General features: G+C 51.3%; 1 protein-coding gene and 1 long non-coding RNA gene across 4 annotated transcripts in view; one reads left to right on the forward strand and one right to left on the reverse strand.

Moving 5' to 3' along the window:
- ZFHX3 (zinc finger homeobox 3) overlaps positions 1-15,639 on the forward strand; it is a 206,888-nt gene that overhangs the window by 109,395 nt on the left and 81,854 nt on the right. Inside the window, exon 1 of one of the 3 annotated variants that reach the window (XM_067471081.1) lies at positions 6,139-6,227. The exons of the other annotated variants lie outside the window; for them this stretch is intronic. The gene's annotated coding sequence lies outside the window, so the exon portion shown is untranslated. Of the gene's footprint in view, positions 1-6,138; positions 6,228-15,639 lie in introns of those variants that run through there. 3 annotated transcript variants of the gene reach the window in all.
- LOC132783009 (uncharacterized) lies at positions 298-4,506 on the reverse strand. Its single transcript, XR_009632124.2, has 2 exons — positions 3,309-4,506; positions 298-3,142 (listed from the first exon to the last, which is right to left on the reverse strand). It is a non-coding gene; the product is annotated as an uncharacterized lncRNA (long non-coding RNA).

Raw genomic sequence — 15,639 nt, forward strand, 5'->3', positions numbered from 1 at the left:
GAGGGAACCCTGGCAATGGAGAGCAAGGCCGGTTGGGGCTGGGGGAGGGGGGGGGGAGGTTAGACTGCTGCTTGCTTCTCATCCAGCTGTATAGAAAGCACCAGGCCAGAACGCTGCGCAGGGAAGGGTCCTAGCTTTTCTGTGATAGGCAAGTGTCAGTGGATATGCAACCTTTCTTTTTATCTCTTTTTATATCGTTTGGGGATTTTTTTTTTAAGTAGCAAGTGGCTTTCTAAGAACCAAACCTGATTTGAAACACTAACCATAAAGACTTATTTTAAAAAATAAGACTAAACGTTGTATTTACAAATATAAATTTATTAGATATACGCTTACAAATGCCTGATTTGGAGTAAGAATTTTTTTACAATTGCCAACCAGAACAAAGAAATTAGAAAAATGCATTCCTTGTCAAAATAACTGGTTCAAAACACTATATTACATAGGACACACGGGTAAACAGGAAGAATTTGCATTTGACTCTACAACTGGCTTAACAAGAGAAAATTAAGAGTGTTTTCCCTCTTCTGGAGTAAAAAACATTGTTTAGGCTGAGCGTATCCCGTCTGCTACGTACGTACCTACAGCTCCTCCCTTCCGTTGCCAAACTCAGCAGGGACACTGCACCGCTTCCTTTTCTTTTCGGTATCGACTAATGGGGAGGCCTCTACTGCTGTTCATCATGCAGCCATGGTTATCACAGATTTCAGCCATGGGGATATTAACTCGGACAATTTCAAGGCAGTATACAAAAAGTCGGTGCTGGCCTTTGAAACCTTGGGACAGGATGTCACTTTGCGAATAAACCTCCTGAGCGCTTGCCCTATTTGTGTTGGTCCTTCTTCATCCAGCTCCTTGCAAGTCCCCTTTGTCTTTTGCCAAAAGGCATATTCCAAGTACGAACCACTGAAAAAAGGGCATATTTCCCTTCTCTGCTCTTGGCATGCCATGAATTCCCCCTCTGTGGCTATAGCTGAAATTGTTGTTTTTCTTAGGATGATGGCTGTAGCATATGCAATGGCGATTATGATTTTTTTTAAATGCACTCAGGATTTGACTGTTTGTTTAAGGCTGGCATGACCAAACTTTGGCCCTCCAGATGTTATGGACCCCCCAATTCCCACCATTTCTAACAGCCTCAGGCCCTTTTATTTACCCCCTCAGCTGTTTAAACAGCTGAGGAGGGAAAGGAAGGGGCCTGATGTTGTTAGGAATGGTGGGAATTGGAGTCCAAAACACCTGGAGGGCCGAAGTTTGTCCATGTCTGGTTTCAAGTCTTTGTTAAACTAATGTAACAGTTGAGATCTGCATGCTGGCAGGACTGGGCAAAGGAATGATGGAAAGGAAATCTCTTTGCTTGGTATAGGGAGTAACTCTAGCAATTCACAAAGCCCCATGTTTATCCTGTTCGAAAATATCCTGAAATTCTGGTGCTTGATGAGCTCAAGGAGATGGCTGAGATTAGTTTGCCTGCTGCTGGACAATCCAGCTGTTCCCAAGCTGGAACGTTTGGTAATTATCACAGTAAAAAGGGAAGTAGAGACAGTTCAGCTAACAAACAGAAGAATAAGGATGAGGAATTGCAAGAAGCACCCCCGCCCCTCCCGTGGCACAATGGGTTAAACCCTTGTGTTGACAGGACTGCTGACCGACAGGTTGGCAGTTCAAATCCAGGGAGCTTCTCACACCAGAAGTGACTTGCAGTTTCTCAAGTCGCTCCTGACATGGAAAAAAAGTATAACAGCTCATGCCTACTGCCGGGAGTGGCTTCATATATGCTAAAATAAGCACAAAGCTCTGAATTTTAGTCTTCCTGAAGGATCTGAAGAGCAAAGTCAGGATGCCACAAAAAAGACCTTCAACCTTAGTCTCACCGGGAAATGCAAGCTTCAGAGCAACTTTCCAAACAACACAAACCTCTAAAGGTAATCCAAATGGAAACAGATGTCCAGGATAGCTCTGTACGGCAAAATACACTCACAGGAAGAAGGCTTGTTTAACATTTGGATGTTCTGGCTTCAGCGTCAAGATGAGCACAGGGTTGTTCCCTGGAGTGCCTCTCCTCTCTTTTTTTCTGAGAGACAGACTGAGCCTGCCGGGGGCACTTGCAGTGGACCTCTTCCTTTCAGCCTGGTCTACCAATGGCCCCATCCATATGCTTCTCTACCGCTCCCCTGCCCCTCAGGACCTGCTCAGGCACACATTGTGAGGCTAGTGCGGTGGGCTTCAGGGCCGAGGCTTTCTCAGCCCAGAGCAGGGGCCCTAGCTGCTTTGATATCCATCCTGCTCAGCGAATAATGGCAGCAGCCTTTGTAGAGAGAAGGAAGCAGGCTGGCAATGCTCCTTGGGGGTGCAACTGCCAAAGGGAGCCCAAGCGCAGTGTTGGCAGACCCTTACGCACAGGTCACTGGCCTGGCCTTTCAAGGCAAAAAGAGCAGAGAGCCTGGAGTAAACAGCCAGTTTTGGAGTCACAACAGGCCTGGTCTTCCCTCCTATACACATGCACATACACACTCTATCTGCAAAATGGAGGGCAAGCTGTCCGGTACTGACACAGCCTTTCACAAAACCTAGCCCAGCCTGGGAAGGCCAATGTCACACACCAAGAAGGTTGGACAGATGTTGATGTCAGAGCGGCCCACGGAATGGCAGGCTCCAGAGGCAAAACACAGCAGAAAGGGAGACTCCTGAGACACTTGCCCAACAGCCGGGAGGGAATCTGCTTGCCAATGGGGGAGCCTGAATATCAATCATCCACATCGATTCAAGATTCTCTCCTGTCCGATGGGTCTCGTGCTTATTTCCCACATTTATACTGAAACTGGCAGCCTTGATCTAAGCTTCAAAAGGCTCCAGAGAGTGAGATGTACATACGTGTAACGCGGCGCCTGCAGTCCTCCAGCTGTCAACATCTGTTCTTGGTATTCTGTCGCTAGGACTGGGCATCAGGTTAATGACGGCTATGAAGCATTTCCCATCCGGTCCCCAAATGATCCAAGAGTGGGAAGCAGAGCTGAGGGGCACATCAGTATCCCCAGGGCACAGGCCATCCTTCCAGCCGAAGAAGAGGCCCCGCTCCACAAGTTCCAAGCTCAGCAATGTAGAAGAAGCATTTCTTCGCCTGAGACTGTTTGGATTTCGCCTTTGTCCGGAAGGAAAAAAATCACAGTTAAATGGAAAGTCAAAATAGGGGCACCATCCCTTCATCTTCTACATTCGGGTGTAAATTAAATCTTTGTTGTCCTTAATTTTGGAACCTTCTCAGATGCATCGTTCACTACAATTATTAGAATCAGTTTGAAACTGACCGCAGCACAGCAAGGAGGCAACAAGGATCCTGAATCCGCCAACTGTGCCATATAACCAGAGCATCTGATCCATATTCCTTGCCTAGGAACAAATGAACTAGTGGTAATTTTCACAAGAATTCAAATGTTAACTGGTTAAAATGACACTTTCCTTTGTATTAATATTTTATACTACATCCGTGATAACGAACAAACGTGCAGAAGACACACAAAGAAAAATAGATCTGCGGCTCTGAAATAAAAATATAGAAAGAGATATCTTGGAAGCTTTGTATTTGATTGTCCTTAGCCTGCAAAAACACAGACTTGGGCAGGCACGGCTAGCTTGGCCCTCCAGGTGTTTTGGACTCCAACTCCCACCATTCCTAACAGCCTCGGGCCCTTTCCTTTTCCCCCTCAGCCGCTTAAGCGGCTGAGGGGGAAAAGGAAGGGGCCCGAGGTTGTTAGGAATGGTGGGCGTTGGGAGTCCAAAACACCTGGAGGGCCCAAATTTGTCCATACCTGGTCTAGGGTCAATCATTGCCCTGGGAATGGTTTGGAGTGGTCCTTAAATGCCTCTGTGGCCAGAGAATGCTCTTCTCTCACTCCCAGAAGCCCCGGACTTCCTCCCAGTTAGTTCCCCAACCTCCCACCAAGCCATCCCAGCCCTTTCTTGGTCTCAAGAAAGCCTTTACTTGCGTACAGAAGCTCTTCTGAGCCAGGCAGCCCTGCTGGCAAGGGGCCCCTTCGGTCTATTCAGTGAGGCTGCAACCTTTTCTGCCTATCTGCTTCCAGGAAGAAGGCCCCTAAGGTCTAAACATGGCCGGGGATTGGGGGGGGGGGGCTCTGGTCTGTTCAGCGGAGGCTTCCAGGAAAAAGGTCTCCAGGTCTAGACATGGCTGGGTACGGAGGGGTCCACCACTCACCTCCAAGGAGAAGGGCCAGGGCACAAGAATGAGGAGGAGGAGGCTCTGGGCAGAGGATGAAGGCCTCCTGGTTGAGCCTGTGACTATTCCCTGGCCCTGCCAGGCTGAGGGGTCTTCCAGCAGGAGAAGGGGGTCTGCAGGCAAGAAGGCAGGCAGTCCCAAGGAGGCCTCCCCACCTCTACACACACACATAAACAAACTCTGCAGCATCCTCCTCCTCTTCTTGGGATCATCCCACAGGAGAAGGGGTCTCCAGGCAAGAAGGCAGCCCCAAGGAGGCCTCTTCCTCCCCCCCCCCCCCCCCACAGCATCCTCCTCCTCCTGCTCCGGGAGCCAGCCCGGTCTCTCCCGCTCCCCATTGGCCTAAACACGGGGCAAAGAGTAGGCCCTCCCCTCCCTTCTCTTTCTTGCCCTCCAGCGGGATGGGGCTGCGAGCCCCTTGGCGGGGGAAGGACCTTGGAGGGCCCAACCCAGGAGAGAACGCACTGGGTAAAACCCTTGTGCCGGCAGGACTGAAGACCGACAGGTCGCAGGTTGAAATCCGGGGAGAGTGCGGATGAGCTCCCTCTGTCAGCTCCAGCTCTCCATGCGGGGACATGAGAGAAGCCTCCCACAAGGATGGTAAAACATCAAAACATCCGGGCAATGTCCCCTGGGCAACGTCCTTGCAGACGGCCAATTCTCTCACACCAAAAGCCACTTGCAGTTTCTCAAGTCGCTCCTGACACGAATATATATACATAGATTGAGGCTTCCGAAGCAAGAATCGCGGAGCAGTCCCTCTCCCTCCCTCCCAGGCCCGAAGGCTTCCAGGTCGCCCAGTCCAACCCCGTTGCCCGGACCGAGCGCCGAAAGGCGGAGAAGAGAGAGAGCCGTGGTTGAAAAGCCGGAGCCTCGGAGGAGTCGGGCGGGCGGGCGCTTCCCGGCGAAGCTCCTTCCTTCCTTCCTTGCTTCCTTCCCTTGCCTGGGCTTGCTTCCTCCCGGCAGGGATTGGGACCAAGTTGGTTTCCGCTGCTGCCGCCTCCTTTTTGCCGACCGAGCGGCAACTTTCTCGGCAACTTCCCGCCGCGAGAGTCCGGTCCCGTGGCCGAGGAGGAGGAAGAGGGAGGGAGGGAGGGAGGGAAGGAGGGAAAGAGGGGGAGGCGGGGCGGAGCGGGAGGCCGCTGGAATGCGCGGGGGGGGGGCTATGGGCCCCTTCCCTCCCTCCCCCCCCCACACTAAGTCCCCCTCCCTCGCGGCGGCGCTTCCTCCCCGCCTCCTCCCCCCTCCCTCGCTCCTTCCCTCCCTCCCTCTCCCTCGCTCCCTCCCTCCCTCCGCGGCCGCCGCCTGGGCTGAATCTTATTGATCCAGAAGGTGGCTAATTAGCCCTTCCCGTCGTGCCTGGGTAATGAGGCACATGCGCACTGCACTAATCAGCCATTTTTTGCAGGAAACTAATTAGCAGAATAAAGATCCAAAGAGTTTGCTCCCCTCCCGGCCGCAGAGCCGCGCGCCGGCGCTTCCTCCTCCTCCTCCTCCGCCGCCGCCGCCCCGAGCACCCCGAGACCGGGCCCGGAGCCCTGCCTTCCCCTCCCTCCCTCCTTCCCTCCCTCGGCCACGCCGACGATGCCGCTGCTGCCGCGGCTGCTCCTGGGCGGCGGCGGTGGTAGCGGCAGGAGCCCCGGCAGCAGCAGAAGAAGCGGCGGCGGCGGAGGAGGAGGAGGAGGCGGCGGAGGAGGAGAAGGCTCGCGCAGGGCTCCGGCCACCGCCGCCGCCGCCGCTGCTGCTCCTCCTCGGCTCTTCTCGCTCTCAGCCTCCGCCTCGTCCCGAAGCCGCCCAAGCCAACGCCGCCTCGGAGCGCGCCGTTCCCGCAGCCTTCATGGGATCTGTAGCTTCGCCAACGCCGCCAACGCCAACGCCGCCGCCCCCCGGGATTAAACGCCTCGCCGGAGTCAACGCCGCCGCCAACGCCGGAGGGGCCGAGGACGAGGACGAGGAGGACGCCAACGCCCGACAGCGCCTCCGCCGCCGCCGCGTAAGTGCCAACTTTGCCGCCCCAACTCCCTCCCTCCTTCCTTCCTTCCTTCCCGGTCTGGCGGGGAGAGGGATGGTGGAGGCTCCCGCCTCGCAACTCTCGCAGGAGCAGGAGGCCAGGGCGGAAGAGGGTCCGGCAGGCAGCGTGGCTCGGCCAGGGCCAGGCAGATGAATCTCCCTCCCGGCCATCTGCATAATCGATAGGGCGGGAAAGGGCTGGGCCGGGGGGCGCGAGAGGGCCTTCCCGGGGCGGCGGACGCAGTTCCCCTTTGGCCTTCCTCCCCTTCTTGTCTTCCCGGGGCTTGGCGGGGACGGGAGGGAAGGGGGGGGGGGGAGAGAGTTTGCCTTCCGCCTCTGCCTGCCAAGCCACTCGGGATCTGCGGGACTCAGCGAACTTGCCAGGGAGGCAGGAGAGCCAGGAGGAGGGAAAGCCAGGAAAGGCTGCCCTCTTCCTTCCTTCCTTCTTTCCTTCCTTCCTTCCTTTTTTTCGCCGCTCTGTTTCCCCTCAGGGCCCCGCATCTTCCTCCTCCTCCTCCTCCTGGTTTGCAGTTACACAAGATGTTATCGCGCTGGAAATGGCCAAATCCTGGCCCTGGTTAATGATTGACAGCCCCAGCAGCAGGCAGCAGCATTACCCAAGGTTTGGGCTGGGAGGGCCGTGGCGCTGACCTGGTGCCCTGCCCTGCTTTGCCCCTGAGTGCTGCTCTCTATGTAGCAGAGGTCTGGGCCCACTGTGGATAGGACAGTCCTGGCCCCCTTGGAATCCCTCTTCCTGCACTTCTGAGTGGCTGCGCTGTGCTCTGCATTTCCCGGGCAAGGAACAATCACAGTATGGCTTGCCTGGCCATGTTATTGTTTGTTGCTTGCTTCCCAAAATGTTGTTTGTTTGTTTGTCAATGCCTAGAGCAAGTATGAGCAAGCTTGGGCCCTCTGGGTGTTTTGGACTCCGACTCCCACCATTCCTAACAGCCTCAGGCCCCTTCCTTTTCCCCCTCAGCCGCTTAAGCGGCTGAGGGGGAAAAAGAAAGGGCCTGAGGCTGTTAGGAATGGTGGGAGTCGGAGTCCAAAACACCCAGAGGGAGGGCCCAAGTTTGCCCATGCCTAGCCTAGAGCAATAAATACAGTACCAAAGTGCTACACGAAAGAATCCTCCGACAGAAATCCCCATGTTGTTGCTGCGTTTATTATTAATAATAGTGATGCCGTCGTCCGCCCGCCTGCTCCCGTCAAAGCTGGCAACTGAACTGGGTCTTTGGGAGCCAGGGATGGCACAGTGGCAAGGCGAATGGGCCCCTCCTGGCCTTTTGCCTCCCTCTCCCTCCTTTTGCCTCCTTTTGCCTCCCTTGGCTGGCTGTAGTTTTCTCAGGCTGAACGACATCAACGTTTGTCTTGCTCCTGAGAACTATTGACAAGTGTGTTTTGGTCCGAGTCCCTCCCAAATGGGTCTCTACCCTGTGGGTGCCGCTTCCTTTCCAGCTCAGGGTCCTGTATTTCAATCTAGAGGGTGGAGGCTCCACGGTTGCAAAGTCCAGCCGGAGTCAGGGCCCTGTCCTGGTGCTGGGAGGCCTTGGGCTTCCTCTCTTTCATCCACCTGCACTTTCCCTCCTCCTCTTCCTTGCCTCCAGTTTTCTCTCTTGTCCCATCTCTGTGTCCTCCGCCTTTTAAAGTTCTAAAGACAACTTCAATTCACTTGCAAATCCGCAGCTGGCATTAGTGGAGCGCCTGCTGTGAGAAGAAGGAAAGTGTTTCAGGGCTCCCCCACCTTTCCAACACACAGACACTCTCTCCATTTCTGCTCCTTGTTTGTAGTTGAACCAGAGTGCATGTTCTCTCCTCTCCTTTCTGTTTTTTCCTCCGAGAGCCAAGCCAACTCACAGGCTCGGCCCATTCTGTGGTCAGCAAAGGGAGAAATGCCGGGGAGGCAGGCAGGCAGGCGGAGAGGGAGGCTTTGTTTTGGTTTCTTAAAAGCCAACGCTGCCGACGCCACCACTGTACAACCAGGCAATTGGAAGAGCTTCCGCCGCCGCCGAAGGAGAGCCGCCAGGAGCTTTGCTGGACTCTTCTGTAGCTGAGCAGAAAGTGAAGTGGCCTTGACATTTGGCTGGATGGGGAAGCCCCAGGTCACTTGCCATGGCAGTCGCCTTTTGTTCCTGGCAACTGAGCTAAGGTGCTTTTCAGCCTCGCCAAAGAGGAGGAGGCTTCCATGTTGATGCCGCTTTCTTGTGCTTTATTGTCAGGACACACTGAGGAAGGAGCCACTTGGTGTAGGATCAAAGGCACAGACCTTTGTCCAGCCTTTTTGAAACTCTTCCTTTTTCTGTTTGGTCTACACACACACACACGAGAGCGCGCGTGCACACACAAACACAGAGCCCCATGGCTGGCCCTCTGCATTGAGGGAGGTGAATGGAAGGAATTCCCAGGAGCTGAGCAGGAGTAAAGGCAATCGCCGTCTCGCAAGCAGGTGCCCCAACTAAACCCTGCCGCCGTCCCCACCAGATTTGGGTTTTTCAAAAATGAGGAATGTGTTGCATTACAGAGACACGAACAGGGTTGTGTCCTAACTTGATTTAGAAATGTTGGGTAGTGTCTGTTTCAGTGCAGTAATCCCCTCTGTGTGCATGCGTCCCCTGCTCCGTTGTCTTGGGATTGGCACTGGGAATACAACAGAGCGGCTGTATTATTCTTAGGGGAGATTTTCTGGTAGGGTGATTCAGCTTAAACTGGATCCCAAAGTGGTACTTCTTTCAGGAAGACAGCTTGGGAAGAACACTTCGATCTCATTGATTTCACAATGGCAACAAAGCGGGCAGACGCACAAGTGCCACGGCCGGAGCCGCTCTCACAGTGCTCCCCGAACAAAGCAGCAGTGGACTGTCTCTTTTGGTGTCAGGCTTTTTTTGGACTGATTGCTGGTGGGGATCTTTTCCCGTGGCTCCCCTTTGTGCCATGAATTCTCTTAGGGCCAGTGCAAGGCTCCAGGTACCTGCTAGGCAGCACTGCTGTTTTGAGCACATTGAGTACAAATTAAGAGAAGTCTCCAGACTTAAACAAGACTTCTCTCTGCTCTTCTGCCTTTTTGAAGTGTCCTCTTTATTCCTGATGTCTCAACGTATCCAGCACTTTTGTGAAACAACTGCGAGGAAAGCTCTTTTCAGCCTTGCATTGTGGTTTGGACAGAGCCGTTGTGAGCGGCTGTCTGGAAAATGTGCGCATTGTGTATTGCCGGAGTGGGCTTCGTTCCACTGGCCGTCAGGAAGAGTGCCTTCAGGAAGAGTGCCTACGCAGAAGGTGCCCAGGAATAGCCAGGCTTTTATGTCCTTTTCAAAAGACAACATGCAGCAGCAGCATAAGGATAAGAAGGGGCCCGCTCAGCTCCCCTAGGAATAAAACTGGTGCAGATTCAAGAAAATAATTCGGATTGAATCACCCTTATCTGAAACGCTTGGGGCCAGAAGTGTTTTGAATTTGGGCATTTTTCAAATTTTGGTATACCTGCATTTCCATAGATGTACAAAATGAGTTATCTTGGAAAAGGGACTCAAGTCTGTGTATGTATGTATATATATAAACATATACATAGCATTAATATAATATATATATAATTCAATACTAAAAATAATAACACTAATAACATTAAGGTTGAGATAAATCATGTTGTTCCACAACCCCAGGCAAGCATGGCTTGAGAAGAGACCAGCTGAGGGACCTTCCCAAGAAAAGCAGAGCTCCTTGTCACGGGCCTGGAAGGAAAGGGATGGCCTGGCCTTTCTTCATGCCCAGGTCAGCAAGGAGCAAGAGCAGTTCTTGGTGGCATTTGTCGTGGAAACAAGGCCTTGGCCTCAGGGACACTTTGCTGGGAATTCCACAACAAAAGATGCCTGTGGGTGAAATGCTTACCTCTTCAATTGAACTCATAGCTAAAAGAACAATGGAAGTGCAAACTCAGAAGCATCATTGGATAAATAATTGGTGCAGTGGGCGCATAGCCTCCTCTGACCTCTTTTTTCTCCACTGTTGGATTTGGAGTGGTCTGCTTTCTAGGAGAGAAGTCAGGCCATGGCTGTTGTCGCCGGAGGACCTGCTTGCAGGCCCCCACTGCCACCGTCTGCATCTCCTGATGTCTGTCGACTGTTCTCTGGATGTGCTCTTGAACCAGGAAACTGGGCTGGTTGGCTTCTAAGTTCCCCCTGTAATCTGTGGTTTTGATCTTCTGTTTGGCCATGTCATCAAGCTACAAAAGCTCCTTGTTGCTAAAGAGGAAGGCAGCACCATTTGGGTTCATGTCAACCCCGACTCTCTGCTTCTACTCCAGAGCGGGTAAAGAACACATGCGGTCCTTGGACGTGGCAGCTGCCTTTGGGAAGCTGTTTCTTCCATTTAAATGTAGGTTTTCTCTGGGATGAAAGTTCTCACCCTCCTCCTCCACCCCCCTTGCAGTTTTTACATTTATAGACCCCCAGACTTCTGCTCCTTCCCTAAATGGTTCCTGCTGTGACTTGGTCAGTCGTTCAAGCCCAGGCCAGATAATCTCCTTTTGTTGGAGCATGCTTCACAGCATGCTGTCCTTTCTTTTGATGCCCTTGGGTACCTGGAGCGTTTTTTAAAAAAACGTCTCTCTGTGATGGGGATGGTACGACTCCTTTGACTATCGTGCATCGGCCTCTGCAGCTTCAGGTGGAAAATAGCTGCTTTCTGGAATCCTGAACCAACTGTGGGAGAACATCTGGGGGCCCATCCTGTGCCTGAAGAAGATGCTTTATTGCCACTCTCTCTGTCTTTTTGTCAAGTCATAGTTATTTCCCTTTGTTGAGCATTATTGTATCATTGTATTGGGAGTGTTGTGTGATTGATCCTGTATTGTTATTATTGCTCATAGTCTTAATGAATAAATTGTGACGAGAAGCAGCCACATTGCCAGGGAACAGAGGCACGGTGCAGAGAGTAGTCTCTCAAGGCAGAAGGATGGGGATGGAGGAGAACATGCCAAGAGTGTTGCTGAAAGGAGCGTGGCAGGAGGCCGGTGGTGGGCAATGGTGGCTTACAGAGGAGAACAGCATTGTTTGCTGATCTGGGACTGTGGGGAAAGGAGAGCCATGGCAGGGGTAGGCTGGGGAGCATCTTCTAAACAGGGCCCTCAGGAAGGGTGAGACCCTGGCCTTCCCCGTAGGCTCCTGAGTTGGACCGTGGTAATGGCTGCGGCTCCAGGACAAATCTGAGGACAAAATGCTGCTGCTTTTGCTAGGGTGAGGGGTCTGCCTGGTTGGGAAGGCTCTATGGAGGCTTATTGTCAGGCCACATTGAGCAGAGCGCCACTTCGTGTAGGATCAAAGGCACAGACCTTTTCCAGCATTTTTAAAGCTCTCCCTTTTTCTGTCTGGTCTACACAGACACACACACAGACACACACACACACAGCCCCATGGCTTTCTGCATTGAGGGAGGTGAATGGAAGGGGAGTTGAGTGGGAGTAAAGGCAATTGCTACCCCGCAAACAGGTGCCCCGACTGAACCCAGCCGCCATCACCGCCACCTGGGTGGGCACATGTGAAGGAGCCCCCCTGGCTGCTGTGTGCCCACTGCCACCATTGTTGTATGGAGCCCCTGACTGATCCAGACAGAACTGTAGATGTCAGGCTTTGCACAGAAAGGATAGCGGGCGCTGAGAGGCGAGCAGGAGAGCAGCAGCGAGGCTGGGAGCTTCAAATTAACCTTCTGCTTTGTTGACATCTAATGTGATTTTCTCCTCTTCCCCCCTCCCCCTGCTTTAAAAGAAAGCATGCTGGCAGGCAAATTGGGAGCCTGATGCAATTTACATGAAGCTCTTGGGAGAGGCAGTGTGTGGCTCCCCAGGGCAAGGTTGGATGGGCCACAAGATGGAAGAAGCACCCGAGACACTCACCTCCCTGTGTCGTGGGACCTCTCTCTTATGTCTCCAACCCACTACAAACCAGTCTTTCTGGAGGTGGCCAGGGCTCTGCACCCAGCTACAGGGTGATTCCCTGGGCTCTTTTGATTTTGCCCCATCCTTTTCCATTGATATTGTTCTCTCTAGATTGTGATACATATGTGCCATCTATTCTTCTGGGCACTCACATTGGTTTAAGGCCTGTGTGCTCCTGGGGTTTGACTGTGTTTTCAGTGTATATTTTATATTGAGCAGCCAGGTTGTTCAATGGATTAGTCTGTTGTGTGTTGTACATCATTCTGTTATTAAGTCTAGTGGTATACATTTCAAAAAACAAGTTGTGTGTCTGGTCCTGAGACTGCTTATCTGTTGTGTGGTGCTGGCTTAGGAGTATTCAGGAGCCATCCTTCTTGGTTATGTGTGCTGTTTGAATGCAGTTGGGCCTGTGAACCACCCACGCGGACCATTTTGAATTTTGGAGTATTTTCAGATTTTGGGGCATTGGGCTCAGGGACTCACTGAAGGACTACAAAATGGTTTCAGAACAAGTGTAAAGCATTCTCCTCTTTCAACCCCCATCAGCACTCAAAACAGCATCACTCAAAGCATCTGCAAGGCAAGTACCAAATAGAGTACACTGGAGTAATCCAATTGGGAGCTGATCAGAGCCTTAGCTCCTGTGTCCAAGTTTTCCAAGTCCAGGATCATCTTTTACCATCAAGGCATTTGGGCCCTTCTGATGACAGTCTTGAATCAAGGAATATGCCTAGATTCTCTACTCTATTGGAGAAGCGTGACATCATCGAAACAGGCCGTTATGTTGAGATCACATCAGTTTAATCACTGACCCCCAGGAGACCACTTCCTTCAGGCCCTGGTCCAGCGGTTGCTATTCTTGAATAAGAATGCTGAAGGTGAGAAGGTACCTCTCTAGTCCAGTGCCTCCAGTGATGATGAATGTGAAGAGGGGATGACATTCTTCATAGATATGCTGCCTTTCCCCTAAAACTGGGACTCCAGGCCAGTCGAACCTCTGAGCTGTTGTTCCAGATGTATCTCATGGTCAGCGGTACTGAAAAGTGCTGAGAGGTCAAGGGAGTCAACAGGGATAGCAATTTCCCATCTCTTCCCAAGCAAGCCATCAGTCAAAGCAACTCAAGCCGCTCACTCCTGTGCTGGGTCTAGGCCTGAAGCCAGACCGATAGAGGTTTCGGTAATGGTTCCGTTAATGCATGCTAAAATCACATTAGCAGCCTTTGCAGTTGCATCCTCCTCCTGCTGCTGACTCACGTTGGGTTTGTTTGTGAGCAGATACTGTTCTGAGATTCAGCCAGGCCAGGCTTCCCCTGCTCTGGACATTTGCACTGGCCTTTGTTTGCTTTCCTAAAGAGAAAACTTGGTGTTTGTCTTCTAGTTTTGTTTTGTAAATTTAAGCTTAGCTTTCTCTTCTGCCACAGACATTTTGAATTGCATTCCAGTCTTCTGAGCCCGCTTTGAGTTGTTTGTTTAAAGTGAGTGTGTTGTGTGAGATACGGACGTGAGGCATACTTGGTTTTTCCAGACACATTTCTCATTGACTGTTAGGATGTATTTTTCAGATATCCCTGGCAGTAGAGTCTTTTGTTTCTCTGAATCCGTTTTTCTTATGGTCTTCTACGGTGACCATAAGAGAAGACATAAGTTCAGTCTGGTTGGCTTGGATTGTGGCTCCTATGTCACTGAAGTTGACTCATATCTTGAAACCCAGAGCTGGGTCCCAAGGTTCTAAGGAAACTAATATGCAATGTTTAAAATGGCATATTTTTATCCCATTGGACTGAAGAGATGAGTTAGAAAAAGGGAAGGTCCAGACATGGAAATGTGGGAAAAGAAAGCCTCCAGCTCCTTCTGCACCTTCCCAAATCCCTCTTCCCTTGCCTGTTGAATGCATTGATGTGTCTTGGTAGATTTGCTGTTGAGTCACCCATCCTGTGTATTTCGCCATAAGGGTAGAGCCTTCCACGGTCATGATACCTTGGGTCCAATGTTTATCATGTTTGCAGACTCTGTGGCTAGGGAATTACACCTAAATACCTGGAAATGGAAACTAACTATGCAGTCCCTGAGCGACGTGGTGTCCCTAAAAAGAGGCAAAGGCATGCAGCTCTATCCAGGGAAGCCAGAGATAGTTATGGCACCTGGGCTGGGGTGCAGCAGAGGACTTGTGGCGCTTCTGCTCACATTGATGCCAATGATGTGAGGATGAAACAGGGGGCCTTGTTGGAGCCAGTCCTGAATTCCAGAGTATTTTTCACCATTTCCAGCTACACTTGGTGCGTGGAGCAAATGGGTTGGAGTCATTCAAATCTTGCTGGCACCTTTGAATATATCTTGTCTGTTTTTAAGATTGATATCTGTCCCTTCAGTGGCCAGTTGGCATGGCCAAGAAGGCTTGCAAATGAGAAAAACATTTCAAAATAAATGAATCAATAATACGAGGAGGATTAAAACTTCTAATCAATAAAAATGAATAGCAGCTCAAAGGAATTCAAAACTTTGGAAGCTAGCAGTCTTGTAAAGCATGGTATTTCTTTGCATAGTGGTGAAAGGATGCCAAGGCTGGTGCCAAGCCTCCTCCCTGTGGAGGCTATTCTGTGGGATGTCTATTTCAGCCGACAGAGAGGCCCTGCTTGGGAGCTAAAGAGAAAGCACTGCTGCTTGTTTTAAAGGGGAAGACCAGTCCTGGGGGTTTCAGTTCTCATGGGGTTAGGGGGTCTGCAGACCTTTGTGTGGCCCACCCGTAGCTAGTCACGCTTCCAAGCTATGCCTAGCCAAGCCTCAGGCGGAGAGCCCCTCAGGTGTTGCTGGGCAAACTTTCTGACCTTGGGCAGAAGCCCTTTTAGTCTTAGCCGAAGGGATTCCGCTGGTTCAAGACAAAGCACAATGCTCTCTCTTGTCTGCTCTCAAGGCATGGAACTGAGCATGTGTTTTCATGGTAATGCAACATGCGCTCTCATCTGCCATCCTCTCCCCAGGGGAGAGCAATTTGTCCTCATGTTATGGAGTTTTAGCTAACCACAAAAATCATATCGGTTTGCCTAAACATTTTAGGTGTAACTACTTAAAACATAAATGTGTTTTTGTTACAGTTGTATACCACCTTGGATTCCCTTGGGAGGAATGGGGGCATGAGAACAGAAGTAGTGATGCGGCTAGTTTTAGTTGGAGGCTTTAGCAGTTTAGCAAAGGGTTGTCTTGATTTCAGAACAACATCTTTGCAGTACCCACACTTGATTTGTTTTACGATTGGGTTTTACATTGAGTCCAATGTAAAATGTACCTGATGGTGATTTTGCTTCTGATTTGAAGAAAACAGAGGCTTCACTGATAGTACCTCCAGCCCTTAAAGAAGACAATTATTTCTGTTTGACTTTAGGTTAACACTAGCTAACATTGCAACCTAAGAGCATCTAGAGTTTTGCCAGGGTGGAGAGCAGAGTACCTGCGTGAAATGTTTGGAGAGGGC

The sequence above is a fragment of the Anolis sagrei genome, chromosome 8 (genome assembly GCF_037176765.1).
Source record: "Anolis sagrei isolate rAnoSag1 chromosome 8, rAnoSag1.mat, whole genome shotgun sequence".
NCBI classification, from domain to species: Eukaryota; Metazoa; Chordata; class Lepidosauria; order Squamata; family Dactyloidae; genus Anolis; species Anolis sagrei.